Source organism: Lepidothrix coronata, unplaced genomic scaffold (genome assembly GCF_001604755.1).
Source record: "Lepidothrix coronata isolate B3197 unplaced genomic scaffold, Lepidothrix_coronata-1.0 Scaffold3, whole genome shotgun sequence".
Classification (NCBI taxonomy): Eukaryota; Metazoa; Chordata; class Aves; order Passeriformes; family Pipridae; genus Lepidothrix; species Lepidothrix coronata.
Genome location: NW_016690183.1, coordinates 8491655 through 8510190, shown reverse-complemented (window position 1 = coordinate 8510190; position 18536 = coordinate 8491655). Strand labels below are relative to the sequence as shown.

The window sequence follows — 18536 nt, the reverse complement described above, 5'->3', positions numbered from 1 at the left end:
TATGAAAGTATGATCCTGAACACAAAAGGACAAAAGGACTTCAACTTTTTATTATTTTCATCAGTTCATTTTCAAAATTATGATTTCAAAGGTTGAATTTCAATCCCATCTCATTAAAAAACCCACAACATTTTCGACATTATAGGTTAGTTACATAACAATTAAAGTTAGCTGAACATACAACTAAGACCTAAAAACTAATGCTCCAAAATTAAAAGTAAAAGTTTACAGGCCAGAGTGAGATCTTCAGGACAGCCACATACTTCAATATTGTCCTGCTTATTAATTTTGGTATTCAAACTCTATTACTCTGTCTACAAAATGGACATAGGAGGGAAGAAAGTGCTGTAATTCCTGGGTTAACACTACAAATTTGGGCCAGTTTATTGTCATCATTTTTTAGTCTAACCCCTGCCACACATACCACAACACAAGCAATAATATGAGGTTGTACAAGTTCTTAAAATCTCCTTGAAGATGAAGCCTCTACGCTTCCCCTCCCACCCTGAAAATTCTCCTCAAGCAAACAGCATTTATCAGTCTATCAGTCTAGGAACAGACTCAAGTTAAGAAAAAAGTACTACTCTTCTGTTATTTTACAACCTTTGATGAACCACTTAGCTTTTTAGATAATATTTCCCTCCTTAAATTATAATTATTAGTCTTCAAACAAGAAAACTATAAAGAAGGAAAAATATGAATAATGTAAATCCTCACTTCAAGGCATGACATTCCAACATCTTTCTGAATTGCTAAAGCATATCAAAGTTAGACAATCCACCTGGAGTCTGCTCAGTTCTGAATTATAGAACAAGGTCTGTAAACTCAAAAACCCTACATGTTAATATTGTAATTTTTATATTTTGAAAACACATAGTTGGGATTTTTCATTAAAATATTACAGTTGTTAAGTTTTAAAATATAAAATCAATGATTATTAAAAAAGAGAGCATAATATTCCCAATTTCATTTTAATATTATTTGGTTAATTTTTACAATACATTTAGTAAAGATTACACGGAGGAGAGGTTTTCACAAAAATCTTGATGTTAAATTTTTTTCTGGAGTGCAGATTTTTCCTTAAGAGAAAATATTAATCATAGAATGAAATTTAATACTGCGGTTTGATATTTACCAATTGTATGTTTTCTTTATAGTGTTTTCCAATGAGGTGTTTAACAAACAAACAATTTCTTTGGGAAGAACCACAGGGGTTTAAGATATTACTGTCCTTCAACTGAGCCACAGAAGTATCTTGACACATCTGATTTCAAATTAACTGAAGTATTAAAATTATTTCAGTTTTGCATAGAACAACTTCCAGAAAAGAAGAGGTAGCTCATTAAAGACACATACATAGTAATTAATTTTTCCAATTTTTTACCAAAATCAATATTTTGCCTTATTTTTCTAAGAATAGGTCAAATATATGCTTTTCTTATCTCTTAAAATTATTTTTTCTCATTCCACTCATGGACATAAAGCAGACACAAAGAAACAGTCATATGCTATTATTTTATGTGTAAGGTAATTTGTCATGAGTCTGAAGTAAAATAATACATATAGAATTATAAAGTATACATCATTATCGATGTATATGGAAGACTCAGATTTTTCCTATATTTTATACAAGAGAGAAGATAAAGCCATAGCTTTGCATAGTGGCTATTATTGTCTCCCTTTTTTTGACTTTTTTTGTAGTGTGTGAAGGTCCCAGTTTCTGTAGGTCATTGTTGTCCAACAGAAAGCCTGACACTGTGGAAGACTGAGTCCCAATTCAAAAATATTTGACCAAAACTGCCTAGTATAGTTTGACCTTGTTACATCATCTTGTTCTTTTCTTTTTTCCTCATCTGATTTTTTTTTTGTTTTTTCATAATACCTGATCTTAAATGAGCCTACAGATTAGCATTTTTTTCCTCTTCCCCAGAACTCCCAGGACAGCACAATGTTACTTTTGACCTAGAACAAGAGTAAAGGAGGTTACTCTCAAATAATGGTGTATGCATTGGTGCTTAGAATACCGTGTCTCTTGCTGTCCTATAAAATTTTATTACTCATGGTGAATGACATATTTGAATAGCTACTGTGGGATGAATACCTTATGTTCCAGCCATGATCTGAAACCCTTTCATTTAATTTGGGGGTGGTGTCCTAGTATGCCATTTAATCTCATGGAGCATTTCCAAACGGAATCCTTTAAAGAAAGGTGAGGGATCACAGCACAGGACAAATGCTTTGTCCGGTAAGCCCGAGAAGCCAGCAAAACTTTCTGGAGGGTGGGGGGGAAAGCTCTGACAATCACTTAGGAAATATAAACTGAAGAAAAAGTTGAACAAATCTTGTGTAGTTATGTAATTGTCTTCTTTAATACAATGATTTCATTACACATACAAGCTACCAGTAAAAAATCTGTTATGAAAAAGCATTAATTTCAGTCTCCCTTCCAAGGTCCTGAAAATGTACTTTTTCAGCTTAATGTGATTTGAAATGAGTATTTTGATTTCATAGTCCTTTTTTTAGGGTGTTGTGGTGGGTTGTTGTAACAAATGTGGATAGACCCTTCCTAAATCTTCGTTTGCGAAGCCTAGCCATGATGTGGTGGGTTGACCTTGGTCAGCTGCCAGACACCCCCACCCAGTCACAGCCTCGCTCCCATCTTCAACAGGCCTGGGCAGAAAATAAGTTGACAAAAGCTTATGGGTTGGGATAAAGACAGGAAGATCACGTATGAATACCTCTGGGGAAGAACAGACTAGTCTTCAAGAAAATTAATGTAATTTATTGCCAATTAAAATACATTTAGATAGTGAGGAACAAAGACAAAATTAAAATGACACTTTCCTCCCAGGCTCACCTTCACTCCTTCACTCCCAACTCCTACCTGCCCCCACTCTGCCCTGAGGGATGCAGGAGATCTGGGGGCTGTGGTCAGTGTCTCTACCAGCCCCTCCTGGCCACTCTTGCCCTCTCACACTGTTCCCCTGCTCCAGCATGGGCTCTTCTGAACAGGCTGTGGCTCCCTCAGGGGAGACCCACCTGTGGGAGCTCTCCAGGGGAAGAGAGCCCCTTCTGCCACTCCTTCTGCTCTCCCTTGGAGCTGGCAGGGCCCCTTCTCCCCCATTTTCCCTCCCACCTCTGTGGCCTCGGCTGAGGGGCTCATCTGTGCCCCACACTGGGGCCACTGTGCCTGGCTGTGACCAGCGCAGAGCAGCCCGACCTCACCTCACTGACACCCCTGTGGTCCCTGCCACACCTGAGCACAATACGGTATTGTTTTGGTCAGAATTGTTGCAAAAAGTTGGGTTGGGAGTATAAATACAAACACAAACATCTATATTGGTTGAAAATACATTATTGGTTCAAATTTTCAGAAAATGTGGACTGTACAACTAGTGATTGTTGGGAAATTAGAGTAGTTTTCAACATCCTAAAGGTTCAAAACACTCACCAGGTTTTACACAGGTTTTATTCCAGAAAACTCGTATGCAAAAAGCCACTTTGGCCATGACAGCTGGGCAAGCCCCTGAGGTTTTTCTCCAAAGAGGTTTACCTTAAAGATTACCGTAAAACATTTAACTACCTTAAAAATGCAAGAGGTTTTTAAGGATATTCATTTGACCAGGCAGTGGCACAGCGAGGATGGTCAGAAATTTTTTGTGTCAGAGGGAACATGTTTAGTACCTGTCTTTGTATTCAGTCCCAAGTACCACTGGGGAAGGGACACAGCCTCATGTTTCTTTAGACCTTCTCAGACACGACATACAAAGTTTTGTTTCTTCATGAAAGTTATATTATTTTAAATCTGGAATAATGGAAAGGTTCCACAGCAGTTGGAACTTTTCATATCTTTTTATCCGATAGTTGTTTAACCTATAATAAAATCAGCTATCTACAGGAATAGGTTTTTACTCAGTAATGCTAGATACAGTATGAGTAAGAAAGACAGATGCTGTACAAAACACAATGCATTCCATGATAACATCAGCAAACCCTGTTACCCCTGAAATTGTAGCACAATTATTTTACAGAAACACTAGAATACATATGAAGCAAATGAAGATACACTAAGCATGTTGAAGTACCTGCAGTTTGCTTTGTCTCAAGCTTAAATCTGGCTTTACATTGCAGGTGGAAGAACAGAAGCTGCCTACACAACTCTATCCAACACTGACCTAAGCAGAGGCATTAGAGGTCATAGAAATGCTGTTTGTCTTAATGTTTGAATCTGGTCTGTATAGTCTGAAAACACAATGAAAGTAAGGCTGCTTACTCACTATTTTCAGTTATTTTTCAGGACAACAGATTTAATGACATAAGAATGAATTAACTGACAGTCTCTCCTCCTTGTACTCTCTGTTAATAGAAGATAATTCAAGTTGCACTTGAAAAATAGGTCAGACCAGATTTATTATTCCCTATGGAACCTTAATTCTGCTGCCTTGTATATCCATTTGGTCCACAGAATGAAGCTGAAGTTCCATGGATAAAATAGGAAATAAATATACTGCCAAGGACTCTTGAAATAAAGACATACTTCCTGATAACAGAGTGGTTGGCATGAGCCCACACAAATCAGCTGTAAGAATACCACCATACAATTAGCATGCATGCCCCCAACTTTGCTTCAGAAAAAAACCCACTGACTTAATGCTGTTGTGTGTTAAATAGATTGTGCAGGTATAACCATTCAAACATGCATTTATATTACATGTGTACTTTACTAGTTATTTTGAAACTGCTTTCACACACACCCTTTCTTGTACAGAACAGACACACGTGAAGACTTCCCATGTGCTTGTGGCCAGCACAAGGGAACAAGAGACTTTCTCAGGCTGGTTGAAGTGTCTGTCAGCCTCACTTCTGCATAGCAGATCCTCTTCAGGACTGGGTTTCTGCACAGTCTAGGATACCCAGAATTATATCACTCCTCTTTCTACTACTCCACTCTCCTCTTCACAGACTGTTTTTTTTGTTATTTATTGCTTTCTAACAGATGGTCAGCAGAAGCCACTTTGCTTATTGTGCCACCCCATGCCAATCTCTTTGGCAGATAGTAGTTTCTACTTGAGTCCCTAACACCTTCTGATCTCTCATCCAAAATCTGTCCATTACCAGGATGAAAAACTGGAAACAATTCAAACTGTGCATGTTTGTGCCTTTACAGCACATACATGACCCATCAGAGAAGGGCAGATATAGTCCAGAGCTTTTGGGCACACAAATAATTCTGTGACAATTATTTTTTATCTTGTTTTCCCCATGCATACGAGAATCACTTAATGAGTAAGAGCTGGGTAGATGTTATGAAGATCTTGCCTAACTGAATGCTACTTTTGCGTAGGCTTCACCTGCTGATCTGTGGATACTTCATCTAAGCCAAAGGTGGCTAAGGTCAAATTCAATTTTTACACCTCATCAAAACATCTGAAAACATTTCTATAAAGTAAAAAAAAAGACTGGTGACAGTTATAGGAGTAAAATACAGCTGACAAAAAGTTTTGTTAACATAAATATGCTTGAATTTTTGGACTTTTAGCCAAGGTGCGATTCAATCAAATCAATAAGAGTACTGGCTGTTACTATCCTGACTTATCAATTTATATAACTTACAAAAGGACAAGGGAGCCTTTTCAAACTATAGTAGTGAGTGAATACCAGAGAATAAGGAATCCCCAGGTGTAGCTGGAGGGATGTTTGTCACCAGCTGTAGTTGTGAGCGACAGGTGAAAACCAAAGAAGAAAAAATCGTATCTCACTCAAAATAGAAAACATGATTTCCACTACTTGTTAAACTTCTAGCAAACAAGCAAGCATTTACAATTACAAGGAGAAAAAGATTTTTAGAATTGCTTCTGAGTTTAAATAAAATGCCTTATATGTTTACAAAGATGATTTTAATGAATGATTGCTGATCTGCTGAAGCCTGATGGATTCTACAAACTGAGGCATCAAGATTTTCTCACTTTTAATTATAAACATTGTATTGTATATTCTGAACCCATAGCAGCAAATCTTGATGGAACTAAGTCATTAACCTGAATGATATGGCTGATTTTTCTAAACATCTATTAAAAAACATTATGAGTGCTTGTTTATCTGCACTTCTATAAGCTCTCAGCATTGAGTCTATTTATTTTTCTGCATCTAATTACTTTGCATAATGATATGTTTATACTACTGGCAATCTCCTCTTTTAGAGTAGAATTATGCATACAGTATCCATATAGATTTGATCAAAAATGAAGAGGCTAATGCTCATATTATTATAAGTAAAAACATTTTAGAAGGAAAAAAAGTTTTATAAAGCGTTTAAAAAGTTCAGGATCTTTCAAAGAATAGTAATCACATCTTTTATGAACTGGAATTTCCTTCTGAATATTCATTTAAAATAGTAATGAAATCCTGACTGTCTTGTGGGAATTTTTCTATTCACCCCAACAGCATCAGGAGTTCCTCCTGAATTCTTCAGCTGAGTTTATATTATCCTTTTTGTTCTAGAGACAGCTCTGGAAACCTTTTGAAGACAAGGCTGATCTGAGATTTCCAGTGTCTTTAGGTTGCATCCAGATCCTACGTATGGTAAGAACAATCTTTTTTGTATTGTGCTGTTTTATTTTGGTAAAGATATTACCAAATTTTAAAAATAAATATATAGTAGTGAAGATAACAGGAAGGAAAGATAGTTAATTATATTCTTGTTAAGATCGAAACTGAAAATGGGTGAGGGTTCAGAACACTTAAATTTTTCTCAGTCACTTCTAAGGTCTATCACTTCATTACCTATCTGAAGCACCTTATTTTGTGGTTTACAAATTATTTTCCTGACACTCTTATTCTGTGGTAAAAGGTAATAGCCCTTACCATCTCCTTTATATCTGCTTTAATCCAGGGTTTGTTTAAAAACTCACACTAGATTACTTTTGTTTATAATCACATTATTCTTCTTCATTTCTTCTTCCTTCTGCTCACTACAAGCACATACACTTTAAAAGAGGGGCAAACGTCCTTCCCTTCATAACCTATGACATAGTTCTTTGAAATTAAGTCTAGTTTCATTTTGAGTAAACTCTTTGAAATCAAGTGCAATTTAGTATTTTTGCAAATACAAAAATAATTTATCATCTCTAGAATGAGCCTGGTATCTTTCTACCCCCAAAACACGTGAATTCATTTTCAAGCTCTTGGGACAGTTCAACAAGTGGCTGACATGAACTTACATTTCAAAGCAAAGAATGGGTAAATTGCATCTGAAAATCACGACTGATCCTAATAGAAGTCAGTTGTGTAACTCGGAAATTGGTCCATCACACTAATAGGAAGAGAGGAAGGAGAAGCAGAAGCTTTATTCCAGCATACAAATACTTGTTTCTCTGAGATACTTCTGCTTCTTCTGCCACTGCGCCAGTATAACATCCATCCATGACTACTATTTATATAGATGATCTTAGTGGGGTGTGCTCAATACACCATACAAGCAACCTATACCATTATATGTTTTTTATTTTCATTCTGTTGTGCAACATACCTTTGTTTTCAGGAGCAAAGACTGTTTTGCAAACAAAAGTGCTGAAAAACAGGCTGGCTCCTGTTAACCATCTTCATCTTTAGGATTATCAGTGGTCACTTTCTGAATTATTTTGCAATGCTTTCCCAAGCCATTCTGGTAGCAAAAACTTTATTATTAAAAGAGAAAAAAGGAATTTAAAAATAATAGTTGCAGCTCTAAAATATATCATTAGGAATATCCACCTTTTTTTTTAATTCCTCCCCATTGATTTGTCAGGCAAGGAAAAATGGCAATGATAATTTAGCTATACCATAAGGTAGATTATTTGAAGCAACATAATAAATTTATTTTTGAGGTATAAAATTAAATACTCCTCTTTAATAGTTAATAGACTAATACTGAAGTTTATCACTGTAACCTGTGTTCCTTTTAGGTCCATGAATTTATTTCAGCTGCTTGTTGATTGTTAATGGGTTTTTCACAGAAAGTTAAAACAGTTTGCAGTTAAAATGCTAATGACAGTGAAGACATGAAAAAAAAATCTAGGAGAAAATGATGATAAAACTGTAATCTCTTTTAAATAATTATGATGAAATTTTACAGAAACTTTATACAGAAAGGCTAGTGTCTACATTCTAGGTGTGATTTAACTCTAGAAAGAATACGTCAGGAATTGTGACTAATAATCTGCTACAAGATCAGCAACCTATATACCTGAGGACAAAGGTTATTTCAAAGTATTTCTTTATAAATGCATGACTACATAGTGTGGAATAATGTGGTGCTTGAATAGAATTTTTTCTTGGTTTTCTCTCATCTTCATTACTTGTCATAGCCGAAATGTTCAAAAATACATTTTCGGATTTGATTATTTATTGATACTTAGGTAAATAATAATAAAAATGAAAAAGCATCAACAAAAATTCTAACGTTCATATTTCTGATGCTTTTGTGTTTTGTTTAAAAAAAAACAAACTTCAAGCTTTTCTGCTTTTTGCTACAGCATCAGAATTTATATTTTCATTTTACAGTAGCACTTCAGTTGATGTTCTGTATATGTATTCCAAGAATATTTTGTTATTTACCATGAAATTGAGTTTGAATTGAATCTATTCAGTATAAATTAATTTTGTCCATGTAAGGGAATGGTAAATGCCTATGTAAATGTAATGAATTCTTGCTGAGAAATTTGGTCTCCAATGTATATACTTAACCCATGGGCTGAATTTGGTTTCTGCATCACAGACATATTGCATATGTTAATGTATGAAGAGTAGTTTCCCTGCTTGAGCAGGGACTTGATGACCCATTGTGGTGCCTTCCAAACTTACCTGTTCTGTGATTCTGTGATTCTGTTTGTTTTACTATATGTGTTGCTCAGTGTAACAGTTACTACAGTTGTTGTAACAACTGTACAGTTGTCTCTCTACGTGAATGAGAATTTGATCAATTTCAATGTTTTAATAGTATTTAGGCAGCTTAAAAGAAGAACTGGGTGCTGATCATGAGGAAGCAAAAAGATAAGCTGTGATAAGATAAAAGGAGACACTTGTTTTAATTCCTGATTGTCATTTCTTCATTTTCACATTTACTACCACTCATTAATTATTTTTGATGTTTTTCCGAACAATATAAAAATGAATTGGCCTCGTGTTCTGTGGAAAATGAAAAGAAGTGCCAACCCAGTTTTAACAGTTCAAAAGACATGTAACTATGATATTAAATTTCTCCAAACCCGGCTGAAAATTTACCATGTCTTCTTTGTGGCACATTTTAGACCATGCAAATGACAGCCATAATATTTCATAAGTGAATAAAAAATTGAGTTCATAGATCTCATTTAACTGTTTTAAATGCTTACTTTGATAAATTTATTCAGAGTCATTTGAACAAGCAATATTCAACTTGCATGAAGTCAAAACAATTATTTGTACAGATAGAGATATACACAAAAACCGCTGCATGACCTACTTGGCAGCATTTAATTGACTAAAAAGATTAGATATGCAAAGACAAACTTATTGCAGTATATCGCAGTCTATCAGCACTTGGAAACAGATACATATACCCACACATCTATTGCATCTTTTTTTTCATTCTGTCCATGTCTCTGGTCCTCAGTGCCATTATTGTAATTGGAAAGCATTAACTTACATCCCAGAACTTAAGTGTATATTAGTTATACAGTGGGAAATTATATGCTGTTCGATGTCACGTTAGGGACATGGTTTAGTGATGGACTTGACAGTGTTAGGTTAATGCTTGGGCTCTACAATCTTAAAGGTTTTTCCAACCCAAATGATTCTATTATTCTATGTTGAAATCTCTAAAAACACAACCTTGACAAAATCTTACAGTTATCAATGTGAGAGCTAAGAAACCTGAGAACGAGTCTGCAGAAAGTGCATATCTGAAAGCAATTCCAACAGCACACTTAAAAAGCTTTTTGCAAGCCTTGTTCTAAATATGATGTGGTTTATCAGTATCTGTGTCCTCAAATTCTGGACATCTATGTTTAAGTGCCATCTGGTTTATTTAGTACTGTAGAGCACTCTGTCAGGAGCTAGTAATGAGCTACACTCTCTAACTCTGTTAATGATTTTGTACAATGAACAGATTTACAATTTTGTGCCATGGAAACTCTATGTATTTAAAACTAATGGAAACTCAGAAGTGATGGAGCTTTCTCTCAATCACTGATCTGCCAGGAAAAGGCAAATGGGAACTGTGTGAACACGTTTGTTCACAACCAGACCAGGTGATGAATCTTCCTAGGTCCACCCAGGTAGAAGATAAAGGCATGCTTACCCAAGAGTGGTGGAAATTTTGACTGACAAGTGTCTATCAGTAAGGGAAACCTGTTAAATCATTAGATCACTTAGTGGAGTTTTGGTTCTAGAAAATCTTCAAAACTGTCTTTTATATCAGTAGCAACTTCGGTAGCAAAAATGCCTATAAAGGAAATATTTTCTCCAGCTCAGATTTCTGCTTCAAGGAAACTAATGATTAACAATAATAATTGTTAAGATGTTGGATTTCTGCTTCAAAACTATACACACTATCCTGAGTTAACTTGGTTTCAGAATCTGTTAGGTGAACAAACATAGAAAATGCTTTGAAGCAAAATCGGAGTAAAGCCTGCAGTATCAGAAAACTTCTATAATGTGACAAAGCCGGTTCAAGAAGTTTTGCCCTTCATGTGCCAACTGTTTATTCTCACATTCCCACAACTGTTTGCAGCACCTCACTGGGCCAATGCAGTGTCTGCGGGACTCCTTTGTAAACCAGATAGGTAGACAAATTAGAGAACAGAAAAGCTATTATCATAGAATCACAGAATATGACAAGTTAGAAGGGAGCCACAAGGATCATCATGTCCAACTCCTGGCTCTGCACAGGACCATCCCCAAGACTCACACCATGTACCTGAGAGTATTGTCCAAATGCTTCCTGAACAAGCTTGGTGCTGTGACCACTCCCCTGGGGAGCCTGTTCTGGTATCTAAAAATCCTCTGGGTGAAGAACCTTTTCCTAATATCCAACCTAAATTGCCCTTGACACAATTTCAGGCCATTCTTTCAAGTCCTATCACTGGTCGGTACAGAGTACAGATCAACGTCTGCCCCTCCTCTTCCCCTCATGAGGAAGCTGTAGACTGCATGATGTCTTCCCTCAGTCTTCTCTTCTTCAGGCTGAACAGACCAAGTAACCTCAGCCACTCCTCACACGACTTCTCCTCAAGGCCCTTCATCTTCATTGACCTCCTTTGGACACTCTCCAGGAGCTTAATATCTTACTTTTATTGTGGTGCACCAAAGTGCACACAATATTCAGTATGAGGCTGCACCAGTGCCAAGCAGAGCAGACAATCCCCTCCCTCAACCGGCTGGCAATGCTGTGCCTGATGTCCCCAGGACAGAGGTGGCCCTCCTGGCTGCCAGGGCACTGCTGACTCATATGCAACTTGCCACTGACCAGGACCTCAGGTCCTTTTCCATGGCACTGCTTTCCAGCATCTTGTTCCCCAGTCTGTTTGTACATGCAGGGTTGTCCCCTCCCAGGTGCAAACTTTCTTGGTATCCCTTCCAGTCCTGCGTCCAAGTCATTTGTGAAGATGTTGAAGAGCACAGGACCTAAGATGGAACCCTGCAGAACCCCACTGGTAACAGGTTGCACTATATTACACTCCAGGAAGCCATTAGCATTTGTGCTACAGGCATGAGCAAATCCTCTTTCCCCAGGACTTCTGAAGGTTTTTAAAACGAGTCCAAGAGGGTTGAATTATCTTCAGAAGTCTCTTAGCCTAGAGTTTATGAACTTCCAAAGCCTCGTGAACAAACAGTGCATGAAAGAGGGTCCAGGAGAGAAAAGTTGGAGTTTGTACTAGGTGAGAACTCTGTACTTCTTTGATGAAGGAAGTCTGTATTTATGTTCTGAAAAATAAGTGTCTTTTTCTTTCCTTGGGGAGAAAGATGGTAGCTTTTTTCTTTAAAGCACACTACTTTTTTCCTAGTCAAACACTATGTATAAGAAATGAGAGATGGTTCATTAGAGAAAAGCTAGGACACACTGTTTGGGATTGATAGTTTATTTATGACATGATGATTAATTGGAATAATTTTTACATCCAAATTTTAATTTACACTTCTCTAAAGCTGTTAAAAGGTGACTTTAGCGTTCCTCAGCTTGCAACTCTCCTTATCATTCCTCTTTACAACATAAATCTGTTTTCTGTGACAGTAGGACAGGGTCTTTTTGTTTTTCATGACTTAGCTTGTACACTGAACTCCTACAGAAATATATCTACACAAAGACCATTCTCAGTGTGGCATTTCTCCAGCACTAATGGTAACCATATCTTTTGTACAGTATTGTACACTCAAGTCTTGTGTGAAAGAATTAACACTTTAAGCTTCAGTGGATGATTTTGGTAGTTTAATCCTTGGTGGCGATATCTTGCCCATACAAATAAGTGCTATAAACAATTTATGTTTGTATGCTTGAATTGATGAAAGAATAGCAATATTTTGCCCAGTGTCATGGTGCAAACCATGGTTATGAGCAGCCTAAATTATTTACCTCAGAATCTAGAGGCCAAAAGACGTCTTATTTTGGTCAGGATTTGAACAACAGAAATATAAAACATTATATAAAAAACCAAGGCCGATCCCAAATCTTTGGGAGGTAGCCTACATATGCTGACCAAGGAAATAACTCTGTGATCTATAGTCTTATGTCATTAACTGAACCCTGGTGGAAAAAAAAATTGACTGAAAAGATTTGCCTCTCATTAAGGTTGTGCCTATATGGCAAGATCAGTGTTTTGAGATAAATGGAGTATGTAATATTTCAAACGTAAGGAATATGTTTTGTCTATACAAGCAAGTAAACTATTTGCCCCATACAGACTTGAAAGAAGTAGAGTGCTAGATTGTGACGGATTTGAAGATTATGTGGGATTGCTTCGTAAGTAATTGTTTTCTGCTTGAAACTATTTGTATTTTGCTGCCAGTTAAAATCTCCACAAGCATTTACTTCTATATTACCTGCATTTAATGTTTTTTTGGCATGAATTACTTTTTTGAATGGAATTGTGTCTGGTCGAGCAAGGCTAAAAACCTGGAAGAGCCTATATTTCTCTGAAATGCTTATGATTACTAAAAATAATTTTTACAGCTATCAGTTGACACTGTGCGTGTACTTTGCATAGAATAAGAGGATTTAATATCATGGGGACCATGATAAACATTTAGTCTGACTCTTGGTAACAAGCCATAAGCATAGTGCATGAGCACAGACAGTGTTTTTGGTGAATTGTCATGACAATGTATACTTTGCATATGTAATGAGAATCCTAAATTACTGTGGTTAACAAGAGTAAATATTACAGATATTATTTCTGGAAGTTATGGAAATGTTAAGAGATTCCTAGAGGTAATATATTGGCACCATCGAACATAATCAAATATGTAATCTATACTTTGGACTGAACTACTTGTTAACCTCAATACTTAGAACAGTCAGTTTCTATAAAAAAAGGGTTTGATAATATAGATGGAAGTTAAAAATTTCTGTAAGGCCTCTAAGATGCAAATGGCTGCCATATCTCAGGCAAATAAGATAATAAAATATATGAACATGTACCCACTGAGACAACAATGAGCCAAGAAGTCATGAGAATATGTTTTTTCTACAGTCCCATTGAAAGACTTCTCTAATTTTTTGCAAATTACAAAGATGAATGAAATTAAATGATTAAGATAAGATATTGGTTCTAACAGTTGTTCCAAATTGTAATGTATTATTAATAAACATTTTCTTCAGTCATCAGTGAGAATTTCTCCTTACTATGAACTAAATACACTGAGAGACAAAGATATGTAAAGCTTGTCCTTCTAAAAGAAGTTTATGAAGTCAGAAAATATATAAAATTTTGGTGAAAAATACAGGAAGGTTTATTTAAAATAGAAACATTTTGAAAGCCTTAGTCAAACATATCTTTGTTTTCAGCAGGAATTTTGCTTAAATAGAAAGTTAGTAAAAATACTCAATGTTTCTAAATTTAAATTATTGTTATTATTAATGACAAAAATATAAACGATGACTTCATTTGATTCAACATACTAATTCCTCAGGTAGTAATAGAGTGGCCCATTATGAAGTGAGTAAAATCTGATCAAGATATCAGAATCTGGCATGCTGACAGAAAATAAAGTGTTTGGATCTTAAGTGTAGAAAGTGACAAAAATATCTAGACAGGTTTTCCCTGCTCTGAATGTAGGATTATATACACGTAATATTGCAAGACAAGAACATTCAATTCTAAACCAGGCCATTTTGTATACTTCCAAATGAGCTATTTACACCAGAAAGCAGCAGGTAAATCATCTTTACCTTGCTGTATGTATTTCTATTTATCTTTAAATCAAAGTATTCTTGGGAAACTCTTCTCAAAATGAATAAAATAGTATCAATTACATTTTAGCTGCATTTTTAGGAGAATATTACTGAACATCATACTGTATGTTACAAAAAATTGATGTGGCAACAACATTAACTTACTATCCAGAGATCAGAACCAGGAAAACACATTTGTTCAATCAAAGAGGAAGCTTACTTTCTCTCTAAATTGATTTCAGAAGTATTTAAATTTGATTTAAGAATTACTAGCAGTATTTCAGCTGTTTCAAACCTTGGAATATTCTATTTAGATAAGGTGGCTGAGCAAATTAAAACATAAAGGCTAAATTCATTCCAAATTCATATAACAGTCCCAGAGTCACTGGAAGCACATTAGAATTAAATTTAATGCCTACAGATCAAATGGGAAATAATTTGTGCACCAACTAATCAAAAGTGCATTTTAATGTTCTTCCATAGAACATCATGACTGATGTGTCATAGAGACGAAGTTACGGATTTAGAAAGACTTGGCAGCATTTCAACAACTGAAAGGTGTTTCCTCTCTCCCTCATTCCTTCCTGAATCCTATTATAATCTCTATTATAGGCAAATATATCTTAAAAAAAAATTAACATTTTATGACATGAATTCAAGTAGAAATGCTCAAATATATTTCAACAATGCTCCCTCTGCCCTAGGGAGGAAGTAAAAAAAAAAAAAAAGCCATAGAAGCTGCTTGCCATCTGCTTGTATCAACTTTCCCTGAATTTTAAAAACTGAGGCCAAGTATTCACTTTTCACCAATGATATTTCTTTGTCATAGGGAAGTTTTGGAAAAAGTATGAACGGGACAAAATAGCTCCATAATCTAAACCTCATGATGGTCTTTTCTGTTCCTATTTGCTTTGTGGGTCCCATTGTCCCATTCAGGAAAACAGCAAATATGTCTACTTTATACAGGCACTAACAGCACTCAAAACCCAGGGTGGAAAGGACATCCAGGTATTTAGCTGGTTTTCACAGTATGTTTTGCAGTTTCTGCTAGTTGTCAGTTTGCTGAGTTGTATCACTTTCCAGCTGCCAAGCTGTCTGGTTTAAAGTCTATTTGTTTAAAGTAAGCTGTTCCATCCCTCAGGGTGGTGTTTGGGTGGGCTGTGCTGGAAATGCTGCTGAAGGCATATTTTTCTCAGTATTTTATCACAGCTTCATCTGCTTCTGAACATTGACTAGAAGTACTTATGGTCCCCAAATAAGAGAAATAAGCATATATGTGTCCCTAACTGTGAGCAGATATGTAACAAAAACATTCTAATATGTGTTGTAACACTCACAGGCACCACTGATCAGGGAAGTAAGCTTGCCCTTGCCTTGGTTTTCTTTCTGCTATACAAGTAACTGAGTTTCAGGGACAAAATCCAAATGCTGTTAAAGTCAGTGGAAAAATTTCTATTGTCTGCAGTGTTCACAAAATCTATACTGAATTGCTGTAATTCTTTAAGTGGTTTGTTCTGGTAGTGGTAATTAAACTTAATTTCCACTTTCTTTCAATTCATCTTTATTTAAGTTTCTTCCCCCTATAAAAAGCATCCAAACATTTAAAATGGAAGCAGCTGTGTTTTTATTGGAACTATAAAGTATGGTATTAACCAATTAGTAAGAGTGAAAAAATAGAAAAATTTTATGAATCTTATTTTGGCAAAGGAAAATGTTTTGTGAAGGTAGAAAAAAAGATGGGACAGTTGCAACTTGAGTTGAAACTAGAATTAGAAAAAATTTCAGATATAATTTTGGGATGCAGAAATGCATCTAAACTCTAGAAATGCAGAATATTTCTGCTCAGCAGGCAAAAAGGGAGAGATTGGAGAGAGTTCTCAATATTTCTAACAAGTTGCAACTGACGTATGTATTCCAGGAGGTTATAGAATAACCAGGAATGAGAAAGGTTGGCCTGGTCATCTAAGACAAGCAATATGAATCACTTTGTGTTCACAAGTAAGAGGTGAAAAAATAAATAGCTCCTAGGCTTGGAGAATAAAAAAAAACATCTAGAATGATATCCTCAGGTATAGTAAATTGATTTTGAAGTCAATGGAACTACGTGTCTGAAGATCTGGCAAAAGAGTTAGATTCTTCTCATTTTATTGCATAATAAATTATGCAAAACTGTTGAGAAGAAGGATTTCACAAACACCAAAAACTGGTGTAAAGAGAGAAGCACTCCTAGAGACCCATACTTTTCCTGGAGGCAATGCAGCACTCAAGCACTTGTACTTGCGTGAGTAGTGTCAGTGACTGCAACAGGATTACAAGTGAATCAAGCCATGCACAAACAAAAATATTTTCAAGATCAGAACATAAAAGCAAGTGTTCCCAAATGTCCTAAACTGATTTTTAAAATGAATTGTGTTACAGATGAAGCCCATTTAAATCGCTGACAGTAAGTCCTTGTTGTCATTACCGTTATCATCAGTAGTGCAGAAGGAAGCGGCACAAGGAAGCAGGTAAAATGGCATATTAAATGTTCAGAGTTGAAATCCACTCACCTTGTTCTTCTCACAGCTACACAGCCACCACTACTATTTATGGAGATGTTTTCACTGGGGTAAACAGTTCTGTTGCTGATGTGGTTTTATGGATTATTTGGAATGAAATAAACCAATAGAATAAGATATTTTTAAAAAATCACACATCTAGGAAGGGGTACATTAAATTAGTATCAGAGTCTTTGGATGGGCCTGATAGGTAGCAATATATGGAAAATCCAGAGTTTACACCACTGTAATAAACATTCATTTGCATTCATGTTACTATCAGAGAATACCAGATGATAAAAATTTGATACTAGCTCTTATGCAACCACTGATAGCTTGAATTCTATCTACCAATATCATGGTATGTCTACATCAGAATGACTATTATTGGAGGCAAGCATATTAAATCTGCAATGCTAGATCAACACAATTAGAATATTCCTAAAGAATATATGTTTTGTCAAAAATAGAATTAAAGTTTTGAAAGCACTTAATTTAGGAAATAAACTCCAAATTAGTTTTTTATTGAAGTGCACAATTTTGATAAGGTCTGTAGGGGATTTTTTCTTTCCAAAGTTGCCTTTTCTTTAAGAAATTTCAGCTTTTCATTATTATTCAGGACTGCTAGCATTTACTTTAATTAAACAAAATAAACTTCAGAACTTGTTATGAGACAAAAATTCTTAGATTTAACAAAATTCTCCTTCATAATACATGGTGATGAAAATGAAAAATGCTACTAGAATCCTTCTCTTAAAATATTGCAGTAATTACATTAGTAATAGTAGTATAGTGATGAGTATTTAAAAAAAAAAGAAAATAAAATCTTCCACAGATAATCATAAAGTACACTAGAAAATTATCAGATTGTCAAAAAAATAATCTGAAAAATGAACACACTTTTACACTGAAATTTAAGCAGACCAGAAGACCACCCCAGTGTAAAAAACGCAACCTGCAAATTCAAACCCATTGCTATTATCAGTGAACCCTGCTCAGAGAACTGTCTTAATCACAGTTTCTCCACTATGAGTTGTGCAAGTGATCATTTTTCCCATGATTCACAGGTTTTTGCAGCATGAGTGACTGACACTAAAACAATGGCAGTGTACAAGAACATATTCAGGGAACTGTGGTACGACTAGTCACTAGAAGATGTTATGTTTTTCAAAGCCATTCCCCTTCTTTCACCTGTTGGTTCAGAGTCTGAGAGGAGATCTACAAAAAACCCTTTCAAAACAAGCCTAAAATTTAAAACTAAAATTTGTGAACCTGAAAGTTGTGGATTTTTTTGAACATCAGTGCTTCCAGCTACTGAAAAAAAAAATAAAAGACTTTCTGCTTCAGGCCTGAAGAAGGTTTGCATACTTAAAATCCTGTCTGTTTCATTCAAATGTATCCATTCATTTCACTTCTGCACTTTTCTCTGGTAACGTGGCTTTTTGAAAAACAGCGTGCAATACAATTGTAAGAGTAAAATGGGATTTTTTGTACAGATGACGTTTCAGTGACAATTTAAAAATATTGCATTGAACACTGTAATCTAGGAACCCTTTTCTTACTAATGCGAGAACAACTCAGATTACAGCATC

At 35.6% G+C, this 18536-nt stretch overlaps 1 long non-coding RNA gene across 1 annotated transcript; it reads left to right on the top strand.

Moving 5' to 3' along the window:
- The first annotated feature begins 14929 nt into the window (after positions 1-14929).
- LOC108499973 lies at positions 14930-18185 on the top strand. The gene is made up of 3 exons (XR_001875724.1): positions 14930-14965; positions 16826-16914; positions 18012-18185. It is a non-coding gene; the product is annotated as an uncharacterized LOC108499973 (long non-coding RNA).
- Positions 18186-18536: the final 351 nt, after the last annotated feature.